The 7,320-nt window shown below is 47.7% G+C and overlaps 1 non-coding gene across 1 annotated transcript; it reads right to left on the reverse strand.

The window, feature by feature from the left end:
* Window positions 1–1,698: 1,698 nt before the first annotated feature.
* Trnat-ugu lies at window positions 1,699–1,772 on the reverse strand. Its single transcript has one exon. It is a non-coding gene; the product is annotated as a tRNA-Thr (tRNA).
* Between the last annotated feature and the right edge of the window lie 5,548 nt (window positions 1,773–7,320).

A 7,320-nucleotide genomic window follows, 5' to 3' on the forward strand; every position in this document is an offset into this window, starting at 1 on the left:
AACATAGTCTGAACGCTAACATAATGAGGCATCTTTAACAGAATGATCTCCTCTCTGCCAACCACCATGTATTCCAAAAACATGAGTCATGTGAAACCCAACTCACTCTTTACTCCCACGACCTACTGAAAGCTTTGGATCAAGGATGTCAGGAAGATGCTGTGTTGCTTCATTTCTGAAAAGCATTTGACTCAGTAACTCACCTATGCTTATTATCAAAACTACGATCTTATGGGGTGTCGAGTGAAATTTGTGACTGGATTGAGGACTTTTTGGTAGAGAAGTCATAGAATTTTATTGTCAGATGTAGAAGTATCTTCAGATGAGCGGAAATTGTGTTGGGACCTTGCTGTTCCTGTTGTATATAAATGACCCAGCAGATAATATTAATAGTGCATTGTTATCAATAGCTGTGTTTGAGCAATTAGCTGCCCTATTTTGGAAGTCGACAGTGTGGATTACGTGAATGATAGTGTTACTAACTGATAAATCTTTACTGGACAAGTCTTTAAGAGAATCTACATTAAAGTTATCAGAATCACGGTTTATCTTTTTTTATTGCTGTTACATAGGCCTATAGAACATCAATGTGATCTATGAACAGATTAAAATTACCCAGTAGCGTTCAGTACACCCTTACCATCATAAATGATTTATTATGAAATTCTAGTTCTGTCCTGCATGCTTCCACAAGCTGCTTTAGGCAGATGACAATTCCTGATGAATGCAGCAGCTCCTTCTGTTTCCATTTCTGCTCTACAGAAGCAAGAGACTAATCTAAATCCTGTTGCACTTAACACTTATATATCAGTGGGCACATAATGTTCATAGAGATAAATTATGTCAGATGGATTTGATGACTGTTATTCACCAAAGCAGATAAGTACTGTAGTTCATTAATTTTAGTTGTTAGTGCTCAAATATATGATGACTTAAATATATAAGGGGTCCGAAAACTGAACGCGTGGAATGGTTAAGTAATCACCAAACTTGTTAAGGCATTGCCAAAGATGTAAAAATCTTACTGCAAAAGATTCAGACTGTATTCAGGATGTTGCAGTATTTCCCAACCAAATTGTTGAGGCACAGCTTTGGTACGATTGGTGGTGTGGCGGCAGGCATTATTGTGCAGCAGGTTGATTCCAGCCAGAGAGCAAATTGTGAAACAGACAGTGGAAAAATCCCATGTCTCCCCTGCCTAAGAAATCCAAAGCTGTTCACACAATTTCCAGTAAGGTCACGATAACCTCCTCCTTCAACTCCTTGAGTCCTCTGCGTGTCGAGTTCCTCAAGTGTGGAACCACAATCAATGTGCAATGCCAGGAAGACACTCTGCCAAAACTTTGACGTGCTATAACATCAAAATATCAAGGAATGCTGTCTGATTGAATCGTCCTATTGCACGATAACACCCATCCCCACACCTCCAATCAGATGAAGGCTATGGTTCTCTGAATTGACTCTGTGATTTTCACATCTTTGATGACCTGAAGAAATACGTGTGGACATCAGTTTCAGTCAGCCTAGGAAGTGCAAGAGGGTGAGGTTGTGGATATGTCAGCGGCCGACTGTTCTGTGAAACGTGAATTGATGATCTTTTCTGCCAATGTGATAGATGTCTTGAAATTACAATGAAATGAACACCCTTAGCTGCTTACAGGCATTGACATATGTCAATGGGGACAGATAAAAAATCTGTGCCCCAACCGGGACTCGAACCCGGGATCTCCTGCTTACATGGCAGACGCTCTATCCATCTGAGCCACCGAGGACACAGAGGATAGCATGACTACAGGGATTTATATCTGGCACGCCTCCCACGAAACCCACATTCTCAACATATTGTCCCGCACTACATTCGTAGTGCCCCCACCCATTATACTCATTACTCGTGGCGCATTGCCAATTCCCCTAAGAGTTCGGGCACTGTTTGTGCATTCGCACAGAAGAAGTTAAGGCTCACCGGCCACTTGACCATCTTCTTCTTCTGTGCGAATGCACAAACAGTGCCCGAACTCTTACGGGAATCGGCAACGCAATGTAAGAAATGAGTATAATGGGTGGGGGCACTACGAATGTAGTGCGGGACAATACGTTGAGAATGTGGGTTTCGCGGGAGGTGTGCCAGAGATAAATCCCTGTAGTCGCACTATCCTCTGTGTCTTCAGTGGCCCAGATGGATAGAGCGTCTGCCATGTAAGCAGGAGATCCGGGTTCGAGTCCCGGTCGGGGTACACATTTTCATCTGTCCCCGTTGACGTATGTCAATGCCTGTAAGCAGCTAAGGGTGTACATTTCATTACAATTTCATTCTAACGAGCTGCATGGTGACCGATGGTATCTGTTCTTTCGGACATGTCTGAAAGAACAGATACCATCTGAGTACATATATAGATGTCTTGATTTGTGAGGTGATTACTTTTGAATGGAACCATTGCGTGGTCCCATTGTGGTGGGCGTTCAGTTTTTATCTGTCAGCCCTTTATAAGTGGTTGGAAATAAAATTTCTGCTGATTGCTGAAATTTTTTTACCAACAACTGTTTGTGCTGATGCAGTGTCTTTCTTAAACTGAAGGTCTATTTCCATCCTAACTTCTCTTAAAACTATTTCTTTCTGACTTTCCTGTCCTAAAAAAATGTGCTGCTGTGACACCAGTAAGCACTGGTGTTTTGCCACTCATGAGAGTGACCCCCCTCCCCTTTAAGTCCCCTGCTACTAGCCCAGCCAGTTTACCATTGAGTTTTTATCTGAGGGGAAGGCTGTACCTAGTATAATCCCATCTGCTAACAGACTCAATTGGATCCACACCAATATGCGACAGAGCACCTGCCATAAGCAGCTACTAAAACTCCAAGGATGTTTACTATTTACAGTATACAATCAAGATCTACTGCATAATGCCAGTTGCTCTGTGAGACTGTTTTCAGATGACACTGTTCTCTGTAAGAAGGTCGAAATGCCAGAAAGCTGTAGTAAAGTGCAAGAAGTCTTGCGATGAATCCGTTATTGGTGTACAGACTTGCAGTTGGCCCAGAATGCAAATAACAACATGCTGTGTGTAAATAGCTAGAGAGATTCACTACTGTCCAATTACACTACTGTTGACAAACCACCAGATAAATCAACAAGCTTGACATACCACAGACCAAACATTCACAATGACCTAAACTGGATTGACCATATAAAATTAAATGTAGGAAACCCTGATGCCAGGCTGAAATTCATCAAAAAATAGTAAGGATATTTGATTGATCCATGAAAGGAGTGGCTTACAGAACATTTGTATGAGCAATTTTGGACTATTTTCTCATCAGTTCCAACAATAAGAAAAAACTATTTCAAATTTTTTTCACAAAATTAACCTTTATCGTTGTCATGAGCAACAAATATGACAAGAAATCAGCAAATGCAAACAATGAATTGTTTTCAGGAGGTGGTTTGACTTTGGAATATAATTTTTAAACATTTTTCATATAATTAATCTCTATTATCATAGTAAGCAATGAGTATAAGAAGAAATGGGTAAAAAGTAAACAGTCAATTGTTTTAAGCAGGTGGTTTCACTTTGGAACCAATGGGACATATGATTTTAATCACCCATTATTTTAAGTGATATATTGAAAGCAATATCACATTTTTCCTAGACATGATCCGACATTCCAAACACCCATGATCTCGTAATGCCTAAAACAAACTATAGTCCAAAATAACAGTAAAATTAGGCATAAAATGTAATAAATTCATTTTGAAACCACTCGTGAAAGCAGTAGCATAAAATTAAATTTACAGTACAACAATATGGAAGGAAAGTTGCTACTCACCACATGGCGGAGATGCGGAGTCGCAGATAGGCACAACATTTAACAGTCAGCAGTTTGGTTTTCAAAAGGGAGTTTCAATAGATAACGCAATTTTCTCATTCACAAATGATGTTCTAGAGTCTATAAACAGCAAGAGGCTGCCAATTGGTGTCTTATGCGACCTATCAAAGGCGTTCGACTGTATAGATCACCAGATACTCTTCAAGAAGGCCTGTCATTATGGAATTACAGGACCTGTAGGGAACTGGTTAAAATCGTACCTCGAAAATAGGACAGCGAGGGCGTAATCCTTATCCATTGCGTTCCAAAGGGCACTACGGTAACAGGTGTATCCTACGAAAATGTTTTGAAGAACAAATTCCTTCCTGCACTGCAACAAAAACGTCCGGGAAGGGCTGCGCGTGTGCTGTTTCACCAAGACAACGCACCCGCACATCGAGCTAACGTTACGGAACAGTTTCTCCGTGATAACAACTTTGAAGTGATTCCTCATGCTCCCTGCTCACCTGACTTGGCTCCTAGTGACTTTTGGCTTTTTCCAACAATGAAAGACACTCTCCGTGGCCACACATTCACCAGCAGTGCTGCTATTGCCTCAGCGATTTTCCAATGGTCAAAACAGACTCCTAAAGAAGCCTTCGCCGCTGCCATGGAATCATGGCGTCAGCGTTGTGAAAAATGTGTACGTCTGCAGGGCGATTACGTCGAGAAGTAACGCCAGTTTCATCGATTTCAGGTGAGTAGTTAATTAGAAAAAAAATCGGAGGCCTCAGAACTTGAATGCACCTCGTACATACGACGCTAGTCTGTCATCTTTACCTATCGGACACGTTGAAGACCCTAATTCACACATTCAGCTCGCTTTTTTTTCCTTTTAAACTAACGTTAAAAATTTCACTCCCACGAACAAACACTGCAGTAACTGCAAGAGCAGCTACCGCGCTGTCATCTGTTGGTGGCGCCAAGCAAAAGTGCCGTGGCCGTTCGATAATAGCCTATTGTGGCAGTCGAGTTTTTTCCGCAGTTCAACGTTTCAAGGGAGAATAGTTGAATTAAAGCTCAGGGCAATAGGTTTATATTTTTAATTATTTGATTACATTCCTATGAATCATCTTGCGCTTGAGCGATTTGCGACAAGAATACATCAAACTCGTTGATGCATTCTCTGACGAATGCTGTATACAATCAGTAATGGTTGACCAATGTGGCATCTACGGCGGTCATTCAGTTGAATACCGTCCTTCGATTTGTGCTCTTCTGCTACCGATCGAAGTGATAGGTGTTGCAGGTTCCCGCCAGCGAGCCAGCCAGCCCGTCGATGTGCAGCAGCCAGCAGCGGTCCCTGCCAGCGGCGGTCCTCACCAGCAGCAGTCCCCGCCAGCAGCCAGCAGTGGTCCACGCCAGCAGCCAGCAGCGTCCCCGTCAGCAGCACGCAGCGGTCCTCGCCTGCGCCGGCCCCAGCCAGCAGCCAGCAGCGGTCCCCGCCACCAGCAGTCGCAGCCAGCGGCAGCAGCAGCAGGAGAGGCGTCCCTACCAGCCAGCCAGCCAGCTGGGTCGCCCCCCCCCCCCCAGCGGTAGCAGAGTGGGGCTTAGGCCCCAGTCTCCTTCGTCATTCTCCGACCCTCTCTCCTCTGTGTCTCTCGTTTGCTCCTTTGTCTAGTACTGTGTTTTTTTGCCCATTATCATCATGTCAACCCCAACCACCTCTTTTACAGCCACCACCACTGCCATTATCTACACCTACCCCTCCGCTGCTGCCATCACTATCACGTGGTGTGCCGCTTCACTCCCCCCTCAGTCCATCCCCCCACTCCTCACTCTCTCATCTCCCTCCCCATTTGTCGCCCCGTCCCCGGCTCCTCCCTCCCGCGCCTCCTATGATCCCTTCCCTCCACTCCCTTCCTGTGCTCCTTCCGTTTCTGCGGCCCCCGCTAGGGTGGGCGCCCGGTGGGCTACTGCCCCCGCTCCACTCTCCCCTTCACCTTCATCGTCTTCGTCATCGGCTTCACCATCGCCTTCGCCATCGCCCTCACCGTCTCCAGCGCCGACTCCAGCCCCGGGACCTGCCACTCCCCGCCACATTCCAGTTGTTCCGATCCCCCACACCTCCTCCACCGCCGTCAAGCGCCCCAGTGGCACCCCTGCCTCGTCTGCTCCCAAAAAGGCTCCGCCTCGTCCCCCTTCCCCCACCCCTGATGCCATGGATGTCTCCCCGCCCGTCCCTGCCCCCTCCTCCTCCTCCTCTACCCCCTCCTCCTTCCGCTACCTCCTCTCCTGTCCGGATCCCTCCCTCCTTGAAGACCAGAACCTCACCCTCTTCCTTCGCCAGAATTGTCCTGGCGCCCCCATCTCCCTCCTCACTCCTCGCCGTGATTCGGTACTCATCTCCTCCCCAAGCCCTACCCTCCACACAGACCTTCTTTCCCGCATCCCTGTCACCCGCTTTGGCCCTCATGCCTCCCTCACCACTGCCCCTTTGCCACCTCCCTCCCGCCAACCACAAACCCCCGCGTCGCCCGCCGACCCTCACCACCGTGATCATTCGGCTCAGTCCAGTGATCACGGAGGAGGAGGTGTTGGCGGAGCTTCAGGCCCATCCCCATCTGGAGGTGCGTGCGGTTCGCCGCATCCACAACGCTGCCGGCTCCACCTGCCTTATGCGTGTTTTTTCTGAGAACGCCCGCTCCATAGACCGTCTCCTGAAGGAGGGTGCCCTCCTTTTTAACCAGCGTTATAAAGTTGACCCCTCCTGTTCACCTCCTCAATCCCTCCGCTGCCAAAGGTGCTTGCGGTATAATGCGCACCCAACATCTGAGCGCCGCGAGGCCCCCACCTGCCCGCACTGAAGGCAAGCCCACTTTTTACAGCAGTGCCCCAATCTCCAGTCCCCCCCCCTCCTGTAATACCTGTAACCTCCCTCATCCCACCTACTCCCAGAAGTGTAAGGCCCGACCCCCTCCTAACACTTCTTAACTCACCATTCCTGTCCGCCCTCTGGACGCCCCCACCCCTCCCGGCAACTCCCTTTGCCCACCCCCTACCGCTGAGGACATCATCAGATTCCTCACCATTGTCCTTCAGAATGTTCATCCTTTTCAGGGCCCACACACCCTCCAACAGATCTCCCTCGCCGCCCGTTACGTTTTCCAACTCAAAATGTACGCCACCTACTCGAACAACCAGGCCCATTTCACCTTCTCCCGTCTTGACACCTTTGTTTAAATCCCTGTCATGGCGCGGCAGCACCGTATCCTTTTCAACAACATCCGCTCCCTTCCCGCCAACAACAACCTCTTCCTGCATACTCTTGCCACCCACTGCGTGGATGCCTTCCTCCTTAATGAAACCTTCCTCCAACCCCACCACACCGTCCACACTTCGCCCTACCTCCTCCACCACTCCGATAATCCCCTCCCAATTGCGCGTGGCGGAGTTGCCATTGGGCACCACCGCCAGATCCCCGTTCGGCTCCAACCTCTCCTTCCCGACCCCAACGAA

Source organism: Schistocerca piceifrons, chromosome 11, assembly GCF_021461385.2.
Source record: "Schistocerca piceifrons isolate TAMUIC-IGC-003096 chromosome 11, iqSchPice1.1, whole genome shotgun sequence".
Classification (NCBI taxonomy): domain Eukaryota; kingdom Metazoa; phylum Arthropoda; class Insecta; order Orthoptera; family Acrididae; genus Schistocerca; species Schistocerca piceifrons.